This window comes from Rhinatrema bivittatum, chromosome 3 (assembly GCF_901001135.1).
Source record: "Rhinatrema bivittatum chromosome 3, aRhiBiv1.1, whole genome shotgun sequence".
NCBI lineage: Eukaryota > Metazoa > Chordata > Amphibia > Gymnophiona > Rhinatrematidae > Rhinatrema > Rhinatrema bivittatum.
In genome coordinates this window covers 150,061,829-150,088,869 of record NC_042617.1, presented here as the reverse complement: position 1 = coordinate 150,088,869, position 27,041 = coordinate 150,061,829, and the positions used below count along the sequence as shown (strand labels likewise).

General features: G+C 42.3%; 1 long non-coding RNA gene across 1 annotated transcript in view; it reads left to right on the top strand.

Moving 5' to 3' along the window:
* Positions 1–24,657, top strand: part of LOC115088707 — an 80,571-nt gene extending 55,914 nt beyond the window's left edge. Inside the window, exon 3 of the long non-coding RNA XR_003855828.1 lies at positions 23,077–24,657. This is a non-coding gene — a long non-coding RNA (uncharacterized LOC115088707). The remainder of the gene's footprint in view (positions 1–23,076) is intronic.
* The last annotated feature ends 2,384 nt before the right edge of the window (positions 24,658–27,041 follow it).

Sequence of the window (27,041 nt, the reverse complement as noted above, 5' to 3'; positions counted from 1 at the left end):
TGAAAAAGCAGAATGGCTGAACACAGCCCTTCACGTACACGTCCCTCACAGAAACCTGAGATCGGCCAACAAAGCACTCCTAGCAATTCCATCAGTCAAAACAGCAAGTCTAACCTAAGTAAGAGAAAGGGCGCTATCATTAGCAGGACCTATACTCTGGAACACCATGCCTTTAGAAATCAGATTACAAAGAGACATCAAAATCTTTAGAAAAAGTTTAAAACATGGCTCTTTAAACAGGCTTATCACAAACAGAATGGAGAATGGAAACCAGGATAGTACAGGGAGCAGATACTAAAACTCCCTCACACATCTCCTTAATCTATATGTGTGGTCTTAATTTTATTTTTTCTCTCTCCACTAAAGGATAAGATTTAATTATTAAGCAATTACTGTATTCAAATTGGATACAGATAGAATTGGACATAATTCATCTCATTTACCAAATTATATTTTTTATAAAACTATGTTACTGAAATTTTATGGCACTTGTTTAATGGATATAATTTAATATATGTAGTAACATTAATTTATGTGCCTTATTGGCACATAAATTAATGTTACTACATATATTAATGCACACACAGGACTGTAGCTATGCAATGTCTAACATACTCCCTACTAGTCAACCATCCTTTTCTTCTCAAGTTAGAAACCACGGAGTCATCATGGACAATCAACTAAACCTAAAGAGATTTATTAATAATACCACTAAGGATGGCTTCTATAAATTGCAAGTCCTAAAATGGCTCAGACTGCTCCTCCACTTCCAAGACTACCGTTCAGTTCTTCAAGCAATCATTTTCTCAAAAATTGACTATTGTAATTCTCTTCTACTCGGCCTCCCAGCTAACACCATAAAACCCTTACAAATGCTTCAAAACGCCTCAGCCAGGATTCTGACTAAGACCAACAAAAGAAATCATATTACCCCCATCTTGAGAAACCTACACTGGCTCCCAATCAAGTTTAGAATCACTTACAAAGTACTAACAATCATACACAAATCCATTCACAAGCTCATTCCACTGGAACTCAATATTCCTTTTCGACCACATATACCCTCCAGACCGGTGAGAGCAGCTTATAGAGATACTATCCTCACCCCACCCATCAAAACCTCTTTAAATAAACAAACTCTATCCACAGCGGGCCCCGCGCAATGGAACTCTCTACCTCCAGAACTCTGGCAGGAACTATGCCCGATCACCTTTAAAAAGAGACTCAAAACTTGGCTATTCGAACAAGCTTTTAATTTATGCCAATAATTTCCTCTTACCTCACCTTACTATCCTACAAGCTATTATTATATATCAGTTTAGCTTTCCAACTCTGCAGTCAATCAATCCAAATATGTGCTCCATGTACCGTGACTTTAATTAATCCAGTACGCACCTAGATCTTTAGCCAGGTTAGTCTTAGCTCCACAAAAGAATCTTATTACTTTATTATTTATTCGTTGTACTTTATTCCCCAGTTCCTTTTGATCCAAGTTTATCTCCCTGTTCAATATAATCGCATTCTTACATGCTTGTTAATGTTATAATGTAAACCGAAGTGCTATGTAACTTTGCTACATGAATTTCGGTATATAAAAATGTTAAATAAATAAATAAATAAATAAATTATTGTTAACCGTTGTGACGGCACCTATCTTAACGATGGTATAGAAAAGATTTTAAATAAATAAATAAAATAAATATTTTCTGGGTCTATTGTCAATTATTGGTTGAGTGGGAGATATGGTTAAACTGGGGGGAGTTGTGACTGAAGAACTGGAAAGATTTTGATGAACTGGGAAGGACTGGGTAAACTGTAAATAAGGGTTTTATCCCATGGAAACTATTTGTGCGTATGTTTCTAAAATAGGTCAAAAAGTACACGTTAAACACATTGAAAACACACTTTCAATGCATTGCAGTACTGTCACATAACCATATATACGCATGCATGTTGATGGGTGGACATTTGCTTATTTTATAATCTGTATGTGTCTGATACACACAGGTTATAAAATACTGTAGTAGTTCTCCGCATAGTCATATATGAATGTATATGGAGTCACATTTAGGGACAGATTTTGAAACCTACATGCGCGGCCTACATTTGTGCGCGCTACCTGGCGTGCACAAATGTACGCCTGATTTTATAATATGCACGTGCAGCCTTTCTCCCCATCTTCCCCTCCCTTCCCCTACCTGTCCCTTACCCAGCCCTAATGAAACCCCCCCATACCTTTATTGGAGAAGTCACGCCTGCCATATACTAAAATATTTGAAAATACCCAATAACTAAATGCCTTCATTCTTTAGAGAAGATTCATTTCTTTCCCTCTATTAGCCAGCTGTGAGTCTTTAAAGTTATCATGGAACCTACAGGTGGAGAGTTATTGCTATGTATTGTGGAATTTTGCTTTCCTTTGCTCTGGAAATTATTTGAGATTGTATACTAAATATTGCTATAGAAGTTGGATATCTTTTTAAGAGCCAAAGTCATGTTCCTGAGGTATTTCATAGTATGCAAAAATGTAAAAAAAAAAAAAAAAAAGACTTTCAAACAAACATTGTTGATCTTTGACCTGACCTTCAGTTAAATATTCTAGTAAGTATCAATTTAAACTTAGAAATGAGACAAATGTATTTTGGTATCCAGATCAGCTCTCTACTTTTATACAGGCAAATACTGCTAGCCCCTCAGAGTAAATCTTTTTTTTTTTTTTATGACATCGCTCCTTTATTCTTCAGGTTGAAAAAAAAAAAAGAAAAAACAGGCATGGATGTGATGCCTTGAACCTTTATTTGCAATTCCCTGTGGATATTTCTCTTATTTTAACATTCCTTCCCAATTTAGTCTAGTCATGGCAACAACAGCCCTTGGCTTAGAGTTCTGCATAGTAGATCCCCTTGTGCAGCACAGCCAGGCATGCTCTTAATTCACAAGCATCAGGCCCAATCAGATGTACAAGTCAGCAATCTTTACTGGCTGAGGTCTGATCAAAAGAAACAGCAAATTCCCTTTTAACAAAATGTGAAATTGAACTTCATACAAAACACCACAATCATAGGGAGGATAACTTTTGAAAGGACCTTTGTAGCTAAAACAGTGTTTTAGGCACAAAATGGCCTTTTACAACATTTCACAATATCAAGTGAATTTTCAAAGGAGTTACGCATGTAAATGTAAGATACTATCGTACCATTTTCAAAAGCCATTTACCCACATTAAGTACACTTTATACGGAAAAAAGCCCTATGGACAATTGAAAGGCAAATGCTGTAGAAATTTTCAAAAGCCTGCTTACATGAGATACGCGCGTATCTTATAAAATTTGTGGTCGGCGCGCACAAGGGGTGCACATTTGTGCACCTTGCGCGCACCGAGCCCTGCGCGCGCTGCCTGTTCCCTCTGAGGCCGCTCTGAAATTGAAGCGGCCTCGGAGGGAGCTTTCCTTTGGCCTCCCCCCTCCCTTCCCCTCCCCTTCCCCTACCTAACCCCCCCCCCAGCCCTATCTACACCCCCCTACATTTATCGCGAAAGTTACGCCTGCGCCGCATGATTCCCCAGCCCGGGAGTGATTTCGGAGGCCTCGGCCATGCCCCCAAAATGCCCCTGGGCTGGAACCACATCCACGGCCACGCCCCCAGGAATGCCCCCTGGATGACACGCCGCCACGACATGCCCCCGACACGTCCCCAACACGTCCCTCCCCAGGAAAACCCCAGGACTTACGCGCGTCCCGGTGCGCAGGGGGGGTTTTGAAAGGGTTACGCGCATAACTTATGCGCATAACCCTTTTAAAATCTACCCCTATATGCATAAGGTTTCACAACAAATTGCTATGGGCAATTTGCCAGGTTTAATTTGTATGTATAGATTTGGTGGGATAATTTTCAAGTCAGATATATGCACATAAGACCGCCTTGAAAACTGGTGTAAGTTTGGTGCATATTTGCTGATTTTTTTTTATAAACAATGTTACAAAAATACCCCTAGTGGATACATTTTTTTTCCTTTCAATTTAATATGTAAGGTCTGAAAAAAAGAGATAACCCTAACTCCAATGAACTGCATAACTGCACCAACAGCAGGGGCTGTAATTACTGTGGTTAAAAGAAACAAGGGAGACCCTATCTTTATGCACCTTACAGCAGACCATGTGGAGGGTTTTGCATTAACTCAGTGTTACATTGAGAACCCAGAGTTACAGGGAACTCAGTGTACATTTTCAGTGCAACCTTGTGTTTTACTAAACTTTTCTGCAATCCAAGTTCCATGGTTCGTTCCACATACAAAGATCCAGCCATAAGTAAATGTAATCAAACAGACTTATAGGGTGGAGGGAAATTCCATTTCCAGTATTTTCCCATAATGGAAAAGTCTGGCAACCTTCATAAAACATGCCAGACTGAAAGTTATTCCTGTATACAGCACTTAAAAGGGAAAGTCACTCAAATTTAAGCATGGAAAATTCCAAGAACATTATTTAACAGATGCATTTTTTTTCGCTTTTTAAAAATATTTATTGCACATGTACTATAGGGATGTGCAGAGGAAAATATTTTCATTTCATTGTTTTCATTTCGTAGAGCACTTCCATTCATTTAATTAGTTTCAAACAAAAAAATAAGTTGTATTCATTCATTCATTCATTCATTCATTCATTTACCATTATAGTTAATGGGGAAGCAATACAGCCTATTTTGGGCTCCCAGATTGTGATTTTTCTAATCATTTCAAATGAAACTGGTGGGTAGACATCATTAGAAGGGCAAAGGTGCAGGCCAATGTATCAGGATTATGTCAGCATGGCCCCAAAAGCAGCATGAAAAGCCCAAGGATTTGCAATGGGGTGAAACAGTACCAGCAGTAGCAGTTCTCCCAGGCACGGTCAGAGAATGAAAATAGCAGGGAAATTGTCCAGATCACCCTCATGTTTCAAAAGTGGGGTAAACAGTGGCATGAACCCCCGAGATTGTATGAGAGGGGCAAGATGGCACCAAATGTGGCATAAAGAGCTCAAGGGACTAGGAGGGGGGAAACAAAGCGCTAAAAGAGGCAGAACCCCCCCCCCCCCAAGGTATTAATAGAGGGGGAAATCAAGTGGAAGAGTGGCATGAAGGCTCTTAAAGCATCATGAGTGGCACAAAGCACCCACCCATACTTGCAATAACACCCTAGGAATCCAAATGAGGAGGAAAGCAAACAAACCAAATTGGTGGAACGATCAGGGCAGGGAGAAACCAGAGGAAATTCCTGGAGGAGGCATGATATTTTCATATGGAATAATAATTGTGAAGGAGCTAGCTGTTTGGGATTAGTTGATCTTCACTGAAGGCTAAGATGCTACTGGCTAGAAGCACCAAAAGCTCTTTAGCCACTAGCTGTTTAATGTCCTGCCTCCATTGCTTCAGAAACAGTAACCATTTGTAAAGGAGTATGCAACCTGTTTTGGCTGTTGTACTTCTGCTGCCCCGGTCCATTCCACTGCCCTGCTACTGTCGTGTCTGCCTTGGATCGCCTGCTTTTCCCTCTGCTCCAAAATAAGAGGGAGAGAAACAGGTGATAGTTGCAGATGCTTTCCAAATTTCCATTTCTTCTGCCTTGAACAACCTTCCATTTCTGTCACTCTCTGGCTTAAAAAGTCTCTCTTCAATTTTGGGGGCTTTTTTTTCTATTGCTGCTACTAGAGGTAGACAGGGCTGTAACTGTTGTACTCAGCAGTCCATGGCACAGAGCCATGGATCACCATTCTTACCTCACCCCTGATACCAAATATGATTCCCCAATCTGTAAAGTGGCTGACTGCTGTGCTCCTGCAGGTCTGATGCAGTCCGCGGCAGGATGACTCCAACTTCACTCTGTGCCTCCCCTAGGCACGTGCACATCTGGCACATCTGTTTGGGATTCTAAGAGACCATGGCGGGAGATTCCCCGAGGCGCCCAAGTCTTATGTCACTGCCAGTAACCCTTAAAAGGGCCTCACTCCCATCAACCCATGCTTCAGCAATAGGTTTGCCTTCCTTGGAAGTAGTGCTTTGCCACAGAGTCCTGTGCTTCAGTTCTTGGTTCTGTGTTCCTGATTCTTGTTCCTTGTTCCAGTCTTGGTGTCTGGTATCTGCTCATGAGTTTGTAGGGATGTGAATCGTGTCCTCGATCGTCTTAACGATCGATTTCGGCTGGGAGGGGGAGGGAATCGTATTGTTGCCGTTTGGGGGGGTAAAATATCGTGAAAAATCGTGAAAAATCGTGAAAAATCTAAAAATCTAAAAATCGCAAAACCGGCACATTAAAACGGCAGCGGTCCGGAACGGGCTCCTGCTCCTGAATCTTGTTGTCTTCAGCCGGCGCCATTTTCCAAAATGGCGGCGAAAAATGGCGGCGGCCATAGACGAACACGATTGGACGGCAGGAGGTCCTTCCGGACCCACACTGGACTTTTGGCAAGTCTCGTGGGGGTCAGGAGGCCCCCCATAAGCTGGCCAAAGTTCCTGGAGGTCCAGCGGGGGTCAGGGAGCGATTTCCCGCCGCGAATCGTTTTCGTACGGAAAATGGCGCCGGCAGGAGATCGACTGCAGGAGGTTGTTCAGCGAGGCGCCGGAACCCTCGCTGAACGACCTCCTGCAGTCGATCTCCTGCCGGCGCCATTTTCCGTACGAAACGATTCGCGGCGCGAAATCGCTCCCTGCCCCCCGCTGGACCTCCAGGAACTTTTGGCCAGCTTGTGGGGGGCCTCCTGACCCCCACGAGACTTGCCAAAAGTCCAGCGGGGGTCCGGAAGGACCTCCTGCCGTCCAATCGTGTTCGTCTATGGCCGCCGCCATTTTTCGGCGCCATTTTGGAAAATGGCGCCGGCTGAAGACAACAAGATTCAGGAGCAGGAGCCCGTTCCGGACCGCTGCCGTTCCGGACCGCCGCTGGACCCGCAGGTTATTTAACTCATTTGGGGGGGGTTCGGGAGGGTGGGGGATTTAATTTAAAGGGTCGGGGGTGGGTTTTAGGGGGTTTTTAGTGTGCCGGCTCACGATTCTAACGATTTATAACGATAAATCGTTAGAATCTCTATTGTATTGTGTTCCATAACGGTTTAAGACGATATTAAAATTATCGGACGATAATTTTAATCGTCCTAAAACGATTCACATCCCTATGAGTTTGTGCCTTTTTATGGTCAGTCTTCATCCCTTCTTCTTCTGTATTCAGTGTCTTTGCTCCTGCTTGGGCCAATTCTGACTTTTCATCCTTTTCTCCATCCCACTTTGCCCCTTGGACAGATCTCTAGTTTTGATTTCAGTTTAGACTCTAGCTCTGATTGAACTCCATCCACCACTGACCATTGCCTGGATACCATCTCTGATTGTACTCGACTAGCCTCTGACCACTGCCTGGACACTATCCCGAGTGAACTCCACCTGCCACTGACCACTGCCTGGACACCGACTCTCTCATTGACCTCTGCCTCCAAGGACCACTGCCAGATCTGACTCCACTGCTATCCCTTCCATCTCTGACCCTGGCCTGCAACTCTACCATCTCAATAGATCCTCACTTCGTCAGCAGAGGCCCGCAATATCTAACCTTCCTACTCTTTCCCCTCTCCTCTCCTCCCCGACCCCTAACTCCTTCCTAGCTATTTACATTTTTTTTGTTTGATTACTTAGTGCTCCTCAGGAGCAGAAGAAATCTCCGCGCACCAGCTGCTGCCGGCGCACGCTTCCACGGGATAGCATCAAATGACACTATCCTGGCCTGCCCCCTGCTCTGACCCTCCCTGCCCAGACCACACCCCATGGCCTGCCCCTTTTCAAAGGCTCAGAACTTTGGCTCATAACGGGGGATATGCACATGGCCGGGCCCTTCCGAAAATGTGCACAGTGAATGCAGGGCCACCATAATTCACGTGCGCAGGGCTTTTAAAATGTACTTGATGGCTTTGAATGTCAAACAAATAAACTAATGAAATGAATAAACATTTTTTTTGTATTGAAACTAATGAAGTAAATTATGTCCCAATGAAATAAATGAATGAAATAAAACATTTTTTTTCTTCTGCACATCCGTATTAGATATTCCATCCTGCTGCTTTATTTGCTTAGATGAAATCAGGGAAAGGACTTTTTATGTAGGTGGATCTATACTGTGCAATAGCTTGTCCAATGATATATACATTCTTCTATGTTATTCTACTTTTTGGAAATAGGTAAAGGCTTTTTCTTTCAAACACGCATTCCACTGACAATCTCAGTAAGAACATAAGAACATGCCATACTGGGTCAGACCAAGGGTCCATCAAGCCCAGCATCCTGTTTCCAGCAGTGGCCAATCTAGGCCACATGAACCTGGCAAGTACCCAAAAACTAAGTCTATTCCATGTTACCATTGCTAATGGCAGTGGCGATTCTCTAAGTGAACTTAATAGCAGGTAATGGACTTCTCCTCCAAGAACTTATCCAATCCTTTTTTAAACACAGCTATACTAACAGCACTAACCACATCCTCTGGCAACAAATTCCAGAGTTTAATTGTGCGTTGAGTAAAAAAGAACTTTCTCCGATTAGTTTTAAATGTGCCCCATGATAACTTCATGGAGTGCTCCCTAGTCTTTCTACTATCCGAAAGAGTAAATAACCGATTCACATCTACTCGTTCTAGACCTCTCATGATGTTAAACATCTCTATCATATCCCCCCTCAGTCGTCTCTTCTCCAAGCTGAAAAGTCCTAACCTCTTTAGTCTTTCCTCATAGGGGAGTTGTTCCATTCCCCTTATCATTTTGGTAGCCCTTCTCTGTACCTTCTCCATCGCAATTATATCTTTTTTGAGATGCGGCGACCAGAATTGTACACAGTATTCAAAGTGCGGTCTCACCATGGAGCGATTATGACATTTTCCATTTTATTCACCATTCCCTTTCTAATAATTCCCAACATTCTGTTTGTTTTTTTGACGGCCGCAGCACACTGAACCGACGATTTCAATGTGTTATCCACTATGACACCTAGATCTCTTTCTTGGGTTGTAGCACCTAATATGGAACTTAACATTGTGTAACTATAGCATGGGTTATTTTTCCCTATATGCATCACCTTGCACTTATCCACATTAAAGTTTTTCTGCCATTTTGATGCCCAATTTTCCAGTCTCACAAGGTCTTCCTGCCTTTTATCACAATTTGCTTGTGATATTAACTACTCCTGAGCAATTTTGTATCATCTGCAAATTTGATTATCTCACTCGTTGTATTTCTTTCCAGATCATTTATAAATATATTGAAAAGTAAGGGTCCCAATACAGATCCCTGAGGCACTCCACTGTCCACTCCCTTCCACTGAGAAAATTGTCCATTTAATCCTACTCTCTGTTTCCTGTCTTTTAGCCAGTTTGCAATCCATGAAAGGACATCACCACCTATCCCATGACTTTTTACTTTTCCTAGAAGCCTCTCATGAGGAACTTTGTCAAACGCCTTCTGAAAATCCAAGTATACTATATCTACCAGTTCACCTTTATCCACTTGTTTATTAACTCCTTAAAAAAAGTGAAGCAGATTTGTGAGGCAAGACTTGCCATGGGTAAGCCATGCTGACTTTGTTCCATTAAACCATGTCTTTCTATATGTTCTGTGATTTTGATGTTTAGAACACTTTCCACTATTTTTCCTGGCACTGAAGTCAGGCTAACCGGTCTGTAGTTTCCCGGATCGCCCCTGGAGCCCTTTTTAAATATTGGGGTTACATTTGTTATCCTCCAGTCTTCAGGTACAATGGATGATTTTAATGATAGATTACAAATGTTTACTAATAGGTCTGATGTTTAAATTGTTTTTATTGTAAATATCTAATTTTTTTGTTGCACACTTTGCTTTGATTATTATGTATGCCTACTGTAATCCACCAAGTGCTTTGAGTTGTGTGGGTTATAAATCAATTAAATACAAATTACAAATGATATTGTAACTATACCCCCACTCATAGTACCACTTGCTTTATGGAGACTTGTCTGTCAGACATACACACATATGGATGAGGTGCTGTGTGCACTAGTGCTGACTAACTGTACAGACATACACAAAATAACTGTTAAATACTAACAGAACCAAAAGGACTGGTAGCCTGGTAAGATTCTTCTCTTCAGTCTCTGAGTGAGCAAGGCTCACTTTACTGGAGTCCAGAGACAAGAAAAATCACTAGCACTGCAACTTCAATCTCCATATTGTTTCCCATGATGTCCATCCTCCAGGGAAGAAAAAAATCAACATAAACAGCAATGCACTGTCTCTCTTTCTGGCACTATAAGTTTGTGAGACCACACCTTTTACCAGTGCCAAATACAAAGTTTTTAGCAGTTAAAAAAAAACAAACTTCTGAGCTTCTAAGCACATGTCTTTCTGTACCAATGCTAGAGAGGAAATACAGAGATTCATGCACATGCTCAGAGTTTACAGTGGGAGGATGTAGTGTCATTTGGTCCAGATTGCATATATAGGCTAGTAAGAAAGATGCTTCACTCAGATTATTCTTCTGTGTGGTTTTCTTGCCAACTTGTACTGACTCAATTCTGACAAGGCTCTAACAATGCTATGAGGTCACACAGGAAAAAACTGGTTGCTAAGTTACTTACACCTGTATATATACTTAGAGCAAAGCCTTAGATTTCAATGGGCCATAGACTTGAAGAGGAAACATTAATGGATGAGATAATGATTATTTGTTTCATTTGTGGGACTACTCCATTTGTTTTGGGTAACTATGAATGAAATAAGAATGGATTATTTTCTTATTTTTACACATTTGTTCCAAATGAATGCATATGTCTAATATACCATGACACTTTCTGGAACACCTATTTGGTTAAAACACCTGGATTTTGCACTTTATTTACACTTACTCAAGTCAAGCTACATGTAGAGAACATTAAGTACCTCTGATTCTCTCTTTTTTTCTCACTCTCATCTATTTTTTTCAATTTCTTTTTCCATATTTGGTTAATTATAATATGGTAGTGTCATGCTTTGTAAAATATTAATAAATATTTAAAAAAGCATTTACTGCAAGCATTTAGAGCTTCAACAGACTGCACTGGGATATATTGCATTGTTTGGCTTACTCAATCAGATCTATAGGAAACCTTTGTCTTTTATGCCACTTGAAATATGAAAGGTTGGACTATGTGCAAGAAAAGCCAATGGTGCAGGAAAATGACAGATCTAAGTTTATATAAATATATCACACATGTTTTATTCAATTCAACAAATCCTTTATAATATAATCTGCTGTGTTACTAAAGACACAGTAGTCAATTTAGGGGTCCACACAGGGTATAATGTCACTTTCTATTGAGAAATAACAAGAGATGTTGTCTGACAACAGAACTGCAATGATTCCCATCTGCAAGAAAATGCTTTCTTTCCTCACCTCATCAATATTTAAGGACTTTCTTCATGCACAGTACAAAGACATTGATTTCTGCTTTCTTGAAAAGGAAACCATTAAGAATAGCTTATTTACAGTAGAATCTTACAGGAAAAGGGTGACAGTATTAGGACATGCAAATGGAAATGTCATACCTGAAGCCAATCAAATTCTCATTTTATTTTCTAGGGGCAATATTTTTAAATGGAAAAATCTTTGGGTACTGAGATCATTCTTCTTACTACAGTGACTTCTTACAATTAGATTAAACATTCAGAAACAATTATGTTGAAATGGCATTGCAGTCTATGGCCACCTACAAAAGACTCACTGTGATGATTCTTTTAAAGAGGAAGATGGCTAAAGGGCAGATTTTAAATGCTTGGCATGCGTAAATTCCGGCCTTTTCGCGGGTGTCGGTCAAATCTTCCAAGAGGCCCAGCCACGCGCGTAAAGGCCAGGATGAGCTCAAGTGTCAAGCCTCTTGGAAGGGGTGAGCAGGAAGGCATGTTTTGGGCAGGGAGGGATGGGGGAGTGGGCCAGGACAGCTCCATTGTTCACTGTCCTGGACCCTCGCGCACCGGTTGGCTGCCAGCGCGCGCAAGTTACTTCAGGTCGGGCGCTGAAGTAACTTGTAAAATAAAAGGTAAAAACATTTTAAATTGGTTTTAGAGGGTGGGGAGGAGAAGGAAAGGGAGGTTAGGGTAGGGGTTAGGAAAGTTCCCTCCCAGTCCGCTCCTAAATTGGAGCGGACTGGGAGGGAACTGGGGAAGGCCCCGATGCGTCACCGTGCAAAAATCCTCTTGCAAGCCCAATTTTGTAACATGCGAGCAGCGGCGCGCGCATGTTATAAAATCGCGTGTCCATATGCGTTCCCCAGGTAGCGCGCACACATCGACGCATGCTCATATTTTTTAAAAATCTACCCCTAAGGGACTAAAAATTTGGTCAGTGCCCTGGGTAGTTGTTAATAAGGGCTTCTGGGGTGTAGATTTAGGTGGAGGTCCAAAATGAGCAAGAGGAATCTTGTGGTCAAAAAATTAAATTAGATAACGATGGTAACATTGTTAAGAAACTAATTCATTGTTTTCTTTATTGGGAGAGAAGAAGAAGAGGAGGGTACAAGCGAGAGAAGGGAGATAGGATCAGGGATGGGGATAGGAGAAAGGGGGAGGGGGAGGGGGAAGGGAATCAGGCTGAGGGAGGGGAGAAAGAAGAAGGATCAAGGACGGAAAAGAGAAAGAAGATCAGGGATGGGCTAGAAGACAAAAGTTAGGAGAAGAGAAAAAGGGCAAGAGGAGAAGAGAGAGGTTCTAGGATCTTGGCCGCATCGCGGAAAGATTAAATGATTTCTTTGCTTCAGTGTTTACTGAAGAGGATGCTGGGGAGGTACCCATACTGGAAAAGGTTTTCATGGGTAATGATTCAGATGGACTGAACCAAATCACGGTGAACCTAGAAGATGTGGTAGGCCTGATTGACAAAATGAAGAGTAGTAAATCTCCTGGACTGGACTGAATACACCCCAGAGTTCTGAAGGAACTCAAAAATGAAATTTCAGACCTATTAGTAAAAGTTTGTAACCTATCATTAAAATCATCCATTGTACCTGAAGACTGGAGAATAGCTAATGTAACCCCAATATATAAAAAGGGCTCCAGGGGCGATCCGGGAAACTACAGACCAGTTAGCCTGACTTCCTTGCAAGGAAAAATAGTGGAAAGTGTTCTAAACATCAAAATCAAAGAACATATAGAAACATATAGAACATATAGAAAAACATGGTTTAATGGAACAAAGTCAGCATGGCTTTACCCAAGGCAAGTCTTGCCTCACAAATCTGCTTCACTTTTTTGAAAGAGTTAATAAACATGTGGATAAAGTTGAACTGGTAGATGTAGTATACTTGGATTTTCAGAAGTTCCTCATGAGAGGCTTCTAGGAAAAGTAAAAAGTCATGGGATAAGTGGCAATATCCTTTTGTGGATTACAAACTGGCTAAAAGACAGGAAACAGAGAGTAGGATTAAATGGACAATTTTCTAAGTAGAAGGAAATGGGCAGAGGAGTGCGTCAGGGATCTGTATTGGGACTCTTACCTTTCAATATATTTTAGGGATGTGAATCGGGCTTCGGACGATTGAAAATATCGTCGATATTTTCAAAATCGTCAGAAATCGGGGGCTCCCCCAAAACGATAGGAAACCCCCACGATATTGATTGTGGGGGTTCTCTTATTGTTTTGGGAGAGGGCGGGAAAATCGGCACACAAGATGGCGCCGGCCATCCAGTGCTCCCTCCATGTGACAGGGGCCGGCCAATGGCACGGATACCCTGTCACATGGTAAGGGCAAAGGCCATCGGCGCCATTTTTATTAGTGGCAGCCAACGGCCCGAGAGTGGGAGATCGCTCCCGGGACCCCCACTGGACCACCAGATACCTGTAAAATGTTTTTTGGGGGGTCGGGAGGGTGGGGGAAGCAAAGGGATTAGTTTTAAAGGGTCGGGTGGGTTTTTTGTTTATTGGCTCAGGCGCAGCCGATAAACAAAACCGCGATCGGGCCCGATGAAAAAAAACCCACATGTGATTCGGAACCGGAATCCGAACCGATTCTGGTTCCGATTCACATCTCTAATATATTTATAAATGATCTGGAAAGAAATACGAAGAGTGAGGTAATTAAATTTGCGACCCTCGGTGCCAGTGCTGCTGGACTAGTTTCAAAATGGCGCCGATCGCCTTTGCCCTCACTATGTCACAGGGAGCGACGGTCGCTCCCTGTGACATAGTGAGGGCAAAGGCGATCGGCGAAATTTTGAAACGAGTCCAGCACCGGCACCGAGGGTATGATTGAAGGGATGGCTCCTGGACCCCCTGCTAGACCACCAGGTACATGTAAAAGGTTTTTGGGGGGGGTCGGGACTGTGGGAGAAGCAAAGGGGTAATTTGTAAAGGGTCGGGGTGGGTTTTTTTTATCGGGCCATCGGCGCCATTTTTATCAGTGGTAGCCAAAATGGTGCCGATGGCCCGAGAGCGGGAGATCGCGCCGGGACACCCCCCCCCCAACTGGACCACCAGGTAATTTAACATTTTGGGGGGGTTCGGGAGGGTGGGGGAGGGTAAAGGATTGGTTTTAAAGGGTCGGGGTGGGTTTAGGGGTTGTTTTGGTGTGCCGGTTTTCCCGCCCTCCCCCCAAATAATTCCCGTACTCGATTTAACGATTTTTCACGATAAATCGAGGGAATTCCTATTGTATCGAGTCCCTTACTGATTAATGACGATTTTAAAATTATCGGACGATAATTTAAATCGTTAAAAAACGATTCACATCCCTACTGGATTATGCCAAAGGGGTTTAGTAACAGTGGTTTACATTAGCACCTGTTTCCTCTGAATTTTTTTTTTATTACTGCAACACAGCTCCAGCTGCTAATTATATTTTATCATCAAAGTCTAATCTAACTAGATCCCAATGTTGCCCCATTCAGCCTCTATATCCCCAGCATAGCCTACGAAACAAATCAGGCTATGTGAGCACTTGAATGTCCACTAGGATTTGTAGTTTTTGCTGCCAGACAGACCCAGTTGTAATGTGTGGTTGCCTGCATTTTTAGTAGGGTGCCTAACATTTCCTATTATCCACATTGCCATTCATTCTGGTAGCCCTAACACACATTGTTGAATCTTTCAACCAGGACTTTTTAAATACTTAAATATTTAGTAGTTCTTGCTTCTTCTATCTCTTCCCTTTTTTTGTAAATCTGAATCCTCTGTACTTATCCCACTGTTCAGAGAAGATGTTTCATGTATCCAATACCTTTTCCAATCAAAAATGTTTCCTGACATTGCTTCTGAGTCTGTTCCCTTAAAACCTTATATTATTAAGACCTCTTATGGAGACTCCAAGGGGGTAGACTCAGAGGCAATGTCAGGAAAAATGTTGTGATGTAAAAGGTAATGGATACATGGAACACACTGACAAGCTGCTCTTATTCAGGACCAGCCATTAGCATAGTCCATGCTGTCTCTCTAGGCTGCCAGCACAGTTCATTAACATACACAATTGGAATGTACAAATAGTGGCTGAGTAATTGACTGTAACAGGACTGCATGTTCTCAGCATCACCAGTTCCTGCATTGGTTAACCTTCCTTCCAGCAGTTTCCAAGGTTACCAACAGCAGAATTGCAAGCATTCTCTTCCCACCATTTCCAGGTAGCTTTCTTCTAGTTTATGTATTAATACATGTTATTGCTGTATCTGTATTTTATTGATATATTTTATATTAATGATGTATTACTCTTTTATGGTGTATCTATTGCATTATTTTGCTTTTTGTAAACTGCTTTGCATTGAACTTTGTTCGAGAAATGTGGTATAAGTGTAACATAATATGATATTCACTTTCTGTGGTCCTACGCCTTTCTCATGCAGCCTGTGGGTTGTCTTTAAAATCTCTTTCATTATTAATGTTCTGCACCTGGCTACTACCTAAATGGGTACCAGACTCATCCTGTTCCCAGAGGTCTCTTCTACTAGCAATTCAATATTATATACACAAGATGGTCCATGGCCACACATTTAGCATTTTAGCTCCTCCACAGGGCTATTTCTGTTACCCTTTGTAAAAGTTTTAGGATCTTAGTTTTATCTGATATACTTTTGAAAAAAACAACACTACCAATTTGTCTTTTTTTCTTCTCTTTATCTGAATATTTTTTTTTAATATTTTTTTATTAGTTGAAAGTTTTTATCATAAATGGATTTCTGGTCTAAAACTTACATTTCTCCTTAAAGAAAATTTAGTTTAAAAGTCTTCAAAGAACCAGAGCTAACCAGATAAAAGCCATTCATTCAACTTCTAATGCAGAAAATGTTAGGGGGAAATAGAAAGGATAACTTTGCCATGAATACAGGAGGATTGAAAGACATAAAAGAATATGCATCATTCATATAGTAAATATCAGGCAAATTAGCATGAAAACCCTGTGCACAACTGTCCCTCAGCTAGGCCCAGAAATAGAAGAAAGAAGAAAGTAACCCAAGCCTTCCCTGATGACTCTACAGTCAGGTTTTCATAATATTCACAATGAATATGCATGAGATAAATTTTCATACCCTGGGTCTCCAATGTATGCACATTTAACTCACGCATATTTGTTGTAGATATCCTAAAAAGCTGACTGGCATTGGGAGTCTCCAGGACAGATCTGGAAAGCTCTGGATTGCACCAAAAAAGCCTACTTTTGGGGACAAAAGTAAAATATACAAAGTACTTGACCCTCTGATTCCAACTAATAGAGTACAGAGGTTTGTTCAAAATTATTTTTTCTTTTGCAAAAATACCCCAAAATAATTAAAAGCAATATAATGGCTGTCAGAAGAGATAAACAAACCATATATTCTCCATTCTCTAGTGTCATTCAGAATAGTCTTATGGATGAATTAGGGATGTGCATTTGTTTGAAACTTATAGATAAAACATGATGAATGAGTCCATATTCTTTTCATTCATGGTCCCATAAATGAAACAAAAATTATTTGTCTCATTAGTTTATGTTTCCAATCAAGTCTAGGACCCATTGAAGTCTATGGCTGTGTACTGATGAGCAAAAAAGAAAACAACTGATAATTATAGCAACTGACTCTATTGCCTCTGTAACCTCACAGCCTTGTCAAAGCAGCAGTAGGACAAGTTGGCAAGGAAAGAACAAAGAAGACAAATCATATTGAAGCATGTTTCTAAGCTAGCCCATAGCTGCTATCTGAATCAAGTAACATTGATGTACTCCCACTAAAAGGACTGAGCATGTTCAAGAAGTTCTATATTTTTCTATCAGTTGTTAGGGAATGACCTGTGCTGAGAGGCTGACTCAGAGTTTTAACAAAGCTTCAAAACTTTTGGATTTGGCACTGATAAAAGCCTGATTCCGATATTCTCTGTGCTGCAGTGGTTTCGGTCATTGTGCCAGAAAGAGAGGCAGTTCACAGCTGCTGATTTTGATTTTTCTCTTTACTGGGTGAGAGATAGAGCCAGTGATATTGTGGAGAATGCAGTTGCAGCAGTGTTAGTGAATTTTTTGTCTCTGTTTGTCTGGACACTGGTTAGGTGAGCAGTGCACACTCAGGGGTACATTTTAAAAGAAGTGTGTGTCCATGTGCGTGTGCTTCCTGGCACGCACAGATGGACATGGCTGGTCTTGTTGTTGATGGAGCACCTGTTTAAGAGCAGAGCTCTTGTTCTGGGGAGAGCTTTTAGCTGTGGGTACGTACTAACCAAACTTTGGAAGGTGAATGATGGATCTGTTTAGGGGCTATGACCTGTGGTGGTTGGTCTTCTAGAAAGGTGACTATTTGCCTTGGCCAGTTATGGTAAGTATTGGGTACGATGGTGGGGGGAGAGTGGAAGCTAGGTTCTATGTATAGTACATCTTGAAAGTGATGTGGCAATGGAGGTGCTGGGTTGAGTGAAGGCAGATCCTTTAGAGAGAGTACAAGGTAAGAGTTAGATGTAGTGAAGTATGGATATGTAAAAGATCTAGTGCAAGAGTGCAAAGAGAGATGTTTAGTCTCCTGAATGCATTACAAAGCATATGAAAGAGCAAAAGGGCAGGGCCCTTTGATGCAGCCCTTGGCTTAGGGCATGTCAGTAGAGGGCCTGCCTCTGGCCAAGCCCTTACAGGGTCAAGCCTTAATCGATGACATCAGCCACTTTGGAAGGAATCTTACTGGCTCATATAAAGGGACTCTGGGGTTCCAGCATCAGTGCTGCTCTGGGAAAGGTAAGATCCAACAGGAGCAGGGCACAGGGAAAGCCCATGATAGAGTGGGCCCAAACTATTGCCAAGTATGGAATGGCCACCTGGATCTCAGCACTGTCCTTAAAAGTTCAGGTCCAGGTCAATGATATCAGCAGTTGTCAGAGGAACCTCCCAGCCTTACATGGAAGTGAGCCTGGTGTCCTGGCATTGGTGTGGCTCTGGAAAAGGCAGGTGCTAGCAGAAGCAGGGCAGTGGGAGGGGTGGGGGCTGCCTGAGAATGGGCAAAGTCATGAACTTCTCACCCCTCTACTGCCAGATCCAGCATCTGCTGGCAACAAACTCCACAACTTAGTTCTCCAACTATTCTTTCCTCCAACTATTTCTAAGGGATTCTTCTCTTTCCTGATTCACTTGTTCTGCATTTATTTTCTTTTATTTGTGGTATTTTTCACTCTCGATCTCAGGTCATTAGCAGAAAGGAACTCCCACCTCTTTCTCAAAAGTTCTTTATTAATTATTATTATTTGTATTCCACTTTGTCTTCATTTATCTCTACCTGATAGTTAAAGTGTAAATTCTCTCTCTCCCCTGCGTGGTAGTGAGATCTACCTTGCAAAATAATGACTAATTCCTTGTGCTGCATCTGAACTTGGAGAAATTTAAACATAATTCTCCGGCACTGACCCTGTTGCTTTGATGATTTATAAACTTATGTGCCACATTGAATAACAATGATTTGTTACAAGATACTGTACTATATTCAGTGTAGTGCATGATAGTGCATGACTCCTGAAACACTTGGGTCTTCTTTCCCTTCCTTTTGTATACTCTAATTTGCCATCCCAACTGACATTATTATGGTACTGTTCCCTTTCAGCACTATCGCCAACTTGTGAGCTGCATCATCAAATAGCAGCACTTTCTAGAGAAATTACTGTAGATAATACATCAAAGCAATTTCATTATGCATAAAAACAATCAAGGTAGAGAATGTTATTTTGTGGTTTCCTTAGTTCAATTCATTACCTACCCAACAGTTCATTCTCTCCTCTGCTTCTGTCATTTCAGAATCCACAGCCATTATCACGCCTTTCATTTTTAGCAGTCATAAGGCTACCTACAAAATGCCGTACCATAAAATGTCCTTTTATCTATTATTGTAAATGTTGTCTTTGTTTCAGAGGACAGCTTTTTCCTACTGTGCATTTCCAGAAACTGTCTGATGTTTATCCTTAATTAATATCTATTCTGCAGGTAGCACTAACCTCTTTTAACATTCTGTTTTTCAAATCTGTTCACTTTCTTTTCGTCTCTTCTTTTCTACTGAGTAACTGCCAGTATCCCTTAATTTCCATTTTAATAAAAGACTCCTGGAATACCTACACTATGTGGAACTAAAATGCAACATACGGAATACAAATTACATTCAGATTGATTACTGTGGGGGCAAGTCATCCGAATATACACACAGCAGTAATATTTAGAATCGAGCACTCAAACTGTAGACTGCCTGCAGGATCAGATTCGTGCTCACATGTGAGGGAGCTATGGCCCTTCTTAAGATATGTAAGAGACAGATAAAGGTAGAAGAGATAGTAAAGATAAAAGGAATAATTAGTGTATTGGGGGGGGGGGGGTGATGAGGGGGAGCAGCAGAAGGGAGAAACAATAAACAAGTTACTTTGCTCTGTAATACTGAAAAAGGGAAGTTGATGTGCCCAAGTCAAGATAAAAGGGCATAAATTATTGTGAAATAATCACAAACCTATTTCTTGAAGTACTTGAAGTGCTTATAAAACAAAAGAATAAATAAGTCAATCAAACCTGTCAGGGTATATCTAAGAATAATTGGGCCTATGCAATAAAAATGTGCTAAAATAGTACGTCCAAACTTGGCGTCCGCAGTTTCAATGCACGTACAGACTCCTCTCCTGGGCGCTCAATTCTATATTTAAATGAAATAGAAATCAAAAGGGTGCCCAAAGCACTCGCAGGATTCCCAAAAGTGTGTCTTTAGCTCTACCTATTCTTTAGCATAGGACGTCCATATAGCATCGTTTGTGCACTGAAATTCTGTTAAAGGGGCATTTCTGTCAAAAGGGCATGTAGTTTACGGAACATGACAGAGATGTTAATTGAAATTAACAGTATTATTATTATTATTGTTATTTTGAAATTTTTCATTTCCCCCCCCCCCAATGTGATGTCAGGTTGTGAGTCATGCCTCGCACCAAAATCTTGCTTCAGAGGGGTATATAAATCGCTGCATGGAGTCAGATAATCCTTTTTTTGCTCAGTTCTTTAATTGGATCTCTACTGTGAACGGGTGCAAGGGATTTATATTTGAGTCCCCATTACTGGCAGATCTACTCAACTTCAATTTCAAGAGGTAATTTTTTTCCTTAGGCGAATATCAAGGACACCCAATTCCTGGACACCCAGGTGAGGATTGGGATCCAGGTGCCCAAGGTTCAGGTCCTTGCATGGACATTCAGGTTTCAGGCACCTGGGTAAAAGCCCATCCTCACATGCACGTCTAGGACTCAAGCGTCTGGGTACAGGCCTGTACCCGGCACCCGAAACTTGGATGTCCATGAGAGGAGCTGGACCTGGGTGCTTGTAACAGGTCTGTACCCAGGCGCCCAAGTCCTTGACGTCCATGCAAGAACTTCCAAAACTTGGACTCCCAGGCATAGGCCCTTTACGAGTGCCCAGGTCGTCCTCCTCATGTGGATGTCCAGGCCCCAGGGGCCTGGATACAAGTCTGTACCCAGACGCTTGAGTCCTAGATGTCCATGTGAGGATGGACCTATACCTCCCCCATGTGCCCTGCTCCTTTGCTTTGTTGCCCGCCTGTTGTACTATCTCTCAATGCTCCCCCATGTGTCCTTCTCCTCTTGACCTTCAATTAACCACCTGTTGTGCTATCTCTCAATGCTCCCCCATGTGTCCTTCTCCTCTTGACCTTCAATTAACCACCTGTTGTGCTATGTCTCAATGCTCCCCCATGTGTCCTTCTCCTCTTGACCTTCAATTAACCACCTGTTGTGCTATCTCTCAATGCTCCCCCATGTGTCCTTCTCCTCTTGACCTTCAATTAACCACCTGTTGTGCTATGTCTCAATGCTCCTTCATGTGTCCTTCTCCTCTTGCCCTTCCATTAACCACCTGTTGTGCTATGTCTCGATGCTCCCCCAATATTCCTGCTCATCTTGCCCTTCCATTAACTGCCTGTTGTGCAATGCTCGATGCTCCCCCATGTACCCTGTTCCTCTTGCCCTTCCATTAACCACCTGTTTTGCTATGTCTCAATGCTCCACCGTTCTTCCCTGCTTCTCTTGCCCTTCCATTAACTGCCTGGACCTATTGATGCCTGTTACTCTTCATTCACAGTTAGGATGGGTGGAAAGTTAATTCATCATGGCTGAAAAGTGACCCTTCACGCAGGTGAGAGGGATGCTGAAGATCAAGAAGAGCAGGCAGGCCTCAGCAGTTGCCAAGCGCCCAAGAAGAGAACACATGATGCACTCTTCTCGTACACCGAGAAGGAACTGCTTTGCCAGGCCATATTTTGTGGGAGTCACAGTTTAGTGGACCCTCGGGCCAACCTGCTGGAGACTAGGAAGAGATGGACAATGTCTCTGATGAACAGCGGGCCGGGAGGCAGATGTTCAGGCGGGACGTAGATGTTCTTCACCCTGGAAGCTGGTGCTCCCCCGGGAGGAGCCCGTAGGAGCCCAACTGCTGGGACTTAGGTGGCTTCGCCCTTGGAAGCTGAAGCCCCCAGGGAGGAGCCCATAGGGGCCCGGCCGCTGGGACTTAGTGGGTTGTGGATCAGGACAGGTAACTAGAACCAGACTAGGACAGTAGTGATACTGTAACTGGGTATGGGTTCTGGAACCAGGCAGGAACTGTTGCGAGACTCGGGTACTGGAACCAGGCTGGAACTGTAGCAGGACTCGGGTACTGGAACCAGGCATGAACTGAGCAGGTACTGTAGCAAGCAGGCAGGAACCAAGCAGGTACTGTAGCAGGAACAGAGCAATGTAACCAAGCGAGTCACTCCGGGGCGCAACGCAACAGGAAACCAGAATGCTAACCTGTTGCAAGGCAAGGGCTGGATGGTCGTGGCCGGCTTATCAAGGCCACGGCGTCTGATGTCAGGAATTGGGCGGAGTCTGTACTGGCGGGAAACGGGCTACAAAGGCGCCCAAGTGGCGTGCGCCTAGGAACAGGGCGTCCACCAGAACCTTCACGGCGGTGCTGCCCCAGCGGGGACACCGCCAAACAGGCCGCAAGCCAGGACTCCGGAGGCGGGAGCAGGACCGGGAATCAAGAGGTAAGGGCCTGGCCGCTTTGCTCGCAGCCAGGTCCACAACACCATATGTGACAATTATAAAGAGCTCTTCCTATCAAAGGCTTCCTCTTCTATCAAGAAAAGGATTTGGGAGAGGATAGCTGTGAATGTGAGTTCCTTGTCCATAGAAACCAGAGATGTGAAATTGATCCAGCACCACTGGCGCGATACACAAAGGCATGTGAAAGAAAAGGCAGCCAAAATCAAGGCATAGGCATGACTAGTGGTGGGCCACCATTTATTTATTTTATTTATTTAAAATATTTTCTATACCATCATTAAGCGGGTGCCATCACAACGGTTCACAATAGGGCACCATGCAATATTGTTTTGACCCCCATCGAGGAGCTTGTCCTAACCACTGTTCACTTGGAGGTCATGGATGGTGTGGGTGCATGCACCATATGGGTGTGAAACTGGGGTGAATGAACGTCTGATTTTTTAATGTGCTTACATGCTTTCCTGTGATGTCTTTCTACTGGGCGTTTGTGTGGTTGACAGTTGAGAATTATAGTGAATTTCTAATTGTTTTAATCTATCTTTTTCCACAGACCAAGGAGTCAACAGTGTGGATGATAGCGCTGAATGAGAGACAGTCTCCCTCGACACCGGACTTCACCTTCCCTACGTCAACAAAAGTGTCTCCCAGCCAACAAGCCAGCTTTTCAAGGAGACCCAGCCCAAGGAACGAATTATGCTTGATCTGTCACAGATTATCCCTGAAACTCCGGTTGATGAGACAACTATGGTTCCAGATGCCCCAAGAGAGGCATTCTTTTTCATGGAGGGAATGGGCACTGACAATCATTATTGACTGAAATATAAATATACATTATTGATTGAAATATAAATATACATTTTTTAAATGAAAAAAACTATGTACAAATTATTATTAACAGAAAGGGGGGCTGGAATGGGGGTCCCTGGGGGATGAGGAGGAGCAACATAGCCATGAGTGATTGAGCTCCAGCGATTACACAGAGCAGTTCGATCACTTGCTTCTGGCCATACCTCAGGTCCACCAAATTGGCTGCCATCTGCACCATGAGCCCTTCTGTGGAGTCCAGACTCTGGCTCAAATGGACCTGCAGAGCCAGCAGCAGTTCCATGATGGGAAAAGACATGCCTTCCTACCATGGCCCTTTCTCAGGTGCTGAGTGTGGTTCCTGGAGTCATTAAGCAGTGGATGCTGGTTCTCCAGAGAGCCCAGTGTTGTCCTCAATGACAACGACCTCCTCAGCCTCCAGGGAGTGGGAGAAAAAGGAGCATCTTATGCCTCCTGAGGTGGTGGAGGTGATGGTGCTTTCTGCTGTGGCAGTGGCATGGAAGGTGCTGGTGGTGGCGGTGGTGGTGTACCTGACAGCCGTCCACCCTCCATTGGTAGATGTGCTGCTGGTATCTGAAATGATAAATATCAAAGCGTAACAAATATAACATGGAGAGTCAGTGGTAGTAAATGTAGGTCATTGGGGTTTAGTAGTCAAGCTTTATCAACAGTGCACTACAGATACAGACAAACTCGCTATCTAACTAATCATTATTTCCATGCATAAGTAACATTGGTGTTCACTGCACTTTACATTAAAAACATAACCAAAAGGAGTCACCGCATGCAACGTTTGATCAGCAATCACAATTTTGCCCTTTACCTTATTGGCATCCCTATATAACTTGCTGTACATGTGTTGACTTTTCAGAGAAACCTACACATCCAGTAAATTTAAAGTTTTTAATGTGAATAAATGACACCTGATATTTGGGAATGCATTGGTATTAATTAGTTGAATGGGATAAGCTTTTTTTTGGTTGAACATTGTATTCACTTTGAATCCAAATATACTCATCATCTAGTGGGCTGTGCCACGCGCAGAAGGCCCAGAGCCACTCTCGCTCCTTGCATCTGAGCTTCCGGGCCCTCTTCTTCAACGCTTCCACCTGGTGGGTACAATTAGAAAAGAAACATTGGTATCTGAACTTTCCACTGTTGTACAAAGAGTGCTGGACTGACATAGTATAGGATTTCATATGTTTTTATGCCCAGGAAATCCAACAAGCACTATTGTACAACAATGTTTTGAATATTTTCTATTTTTTCTTTTCAGCCATTGCCATGTAGTTTTTACTAGACATGCTCCATCAAGAAATGTTCTACTGTATAGTGTATAGTACATAGAAAATAAAAATATTTATCACTTTTAACATGGCTACCCTTATTTAAACAAGAAGCTGTCCAAATTAGTAAAGGATACCCTTATTTATTTGGGGAGCTGCCAAAACTTGTCATTGATGCTCATCTGCCTGGACATGGCAACAAAACTATTTCTAAGCACTTCAGATCCCATCTATTGTACTGTGAGACAATCCACAATTTGTAAAATGCCAACATAATAAAATAAGCTGTCATCCTGTCAAGATCATCCCAAGAGCTTCCCAGAAAATCATACCAAAGAACCCCAAACTAACACCTAAAAATCTTCAGGCTTCTCTCACTAGTTTATCTGAGGATTCATGCATAAAACATCATAAAAAAAACTGAAGGGGAATGGACCCTGCCCAACCTACCTCCCTTGCGAAGCTGGTCTGGATATTAAATGTCGCCCTGAGTGCCAGTCAGGCCTGATCCAACCGGCACCCAAGGTGAAAATATTGGTACTGCTCATCAGAGACAATGAGCTCCGCCAGCAACCGAATATCTCCCTCATGATCAGCAGCTTCCCCTTCCCCTGAAAGCAATCCTATAAAAATGTATAATTGGGTATCACATAAATGATCTCTGTTCTATGTTCCCATACAGCTGTGTTTAGACAGAAGAATCTTCTAGGTAACAAAGAAACCTCTGGTATAAGAATTCTTCTGTATGGGAATACAATCCGAGGTTTCTTCAGGATAGGACACAATTCCAACATAAAACCTGTACCTCAAGTTCTACAATAGCTGTGTTCACAGAAAATCCCCCAACAAAAGATGCAAAGCAGAACAAGGACATGCCCCTTACCACTCACCATAGAAAAATAATATTCAGATTCTGATATCACCTAAGTAACAGCAACACAAACTCCCTCCACTACCAAGAACATTGTATAATACAACATCCTGCAAAAAATGTATTCAGAACCTATAGGAAACATGCCATACCAAAACACCCTAACTGCCAGACTCAAACAGTAAGAAGTCTACCTATGAAAAGGCAACAATGCAAATATTACAGCAGACCCTAAAACATCAATAATGCCTCTGATTAGGAAACAAAATAATTCAGACTGCTATAGATTCCTATACAGAAACTACAAGCTTACAAAATGCTTCACCTCAGTCATGTATGCAGAACATAGACAAACGCTTCCAAAAAACAGACTAAAGAGATCATAAAGTAAAAATACAAAGGTAAAGACAAAAATTGATCTAGAAACAAGAAGCCAGATTCTGTGCATTGCATCAATGGAAAAATAGAAACATTACAATTCCTCATAAAACATAAAACAATAAAATAAGAAATATAAAACATCAATCATAATAGTAAAACCACATTATTAAATAATATTTCAAAACAGCTAATAAATAGAATAGCATTAAGTAATTAAAAACTCATAAACTGTTTTAAAAAATTTACCAAACACCAATAAAATATTTCAAAACAGCAGAAATATTAAATAACACCAAATAATTAAAACTCTTACCAATAAAAATTCCCTCATTATCCAGAAGTAGGAACCTTTTGATTTCCTGTAACCCTGGAATGTTTTGGATTACTGGGATGGAATGGGGGCACACAAACTTTATCTTCTCTCTGTCATGTACACCATGTTCATGCTTTCTCACACATTCTCACACACTCCCTGTCTCAGTCTATCTCTTTCTCTCTCTCACACACACACACCCTCCCTTTCCCATGCACATGCTCTTAAAAACACACACTCTCCCTCTCTCTCCCTCTCTCAAACACACACACGTGCTCTCATACACACTTCCTATCTCTCTCTATCACACACACATATGCTCTTATACACACTTCCTCTGTCTGACACTTATGCGCACATATATGCTGTCAACTCCACAGACTCCCTTTCACACACACACACACACAAACACACCCCGATAGGCTCTCAATCCCACAGATTCCCTCAAACACAAATCCACATGCTGTGAACTTCACAGGCTCCCTCTATCTCACACCCATACCTACATGCTCTCAATCCCACAGGCTGCCTCAAACACATACCCACATGCTCTCAACCCTCCATAAGCTCCCTATCATAGACACACACACATGCAAACATACGCACATACACACGCACAGACACACATATACACTGGCTCTCACTTCCACAGGCTCCCACTCTCACATGCACATTCTTTCTCACACACATTCTGTTACACATACACACACACACACACACACACACACACACATATGCTCTTAACCACATAGACTCCTTCTCACACAAAAATGTACTGACTCCATTATGTTCTTTCTTATTCACACACATACATTCTCACAGGCTTTTATTCTGGGTTT